Raw genomic sequence first — 309 nt, 5'->3', positions numbered from 1 at the left:
TGACATTAGCAACTGATAATGTAGGAAACCGCCGATAAATGTACATAATCAATTGCATGAATGTACTAAAGCAATCACAACTTGTTCAAATGAATGAGAAGGATAATGTCGAGGTTGAACAAGTAGTTTTGAGAATTTCATTTCTGATCTTAGAAATACACCAAAGCAACTGAGAAAAACTGTAATCCAGATGTACGTGTTAAATTCAATAAGATTTTAACTTAATAAAAAGTGTCTGCCCAGTCCAATAAAGCATGATAAATTACTGTATATATTTGAATATATATACAGTATATATATATATATATA

The sequence above is a fragment of the Sinocyclocheilus grahami genome, unplaced genomic scaffold (assembly GCF_001515645.1).
Source record: "Sinocyclocheilus grahami isolate Dianchi unplaced genomic scaffold, SAMN03320097.WGS_v1.1 scaffold192.1, whole genome shotgun sequence".
NCBI classification, from domain to species: domain Eukaryota; kingdom Metazoa; phylum Chordata; class Actinopteri; order Cypriniformes; family Cyprinidae; genus Sinocyclocheilus; species Sinocyclocheilus grahami.
This window is presented reverse-complemented; position numbering follows the sequence as displayed.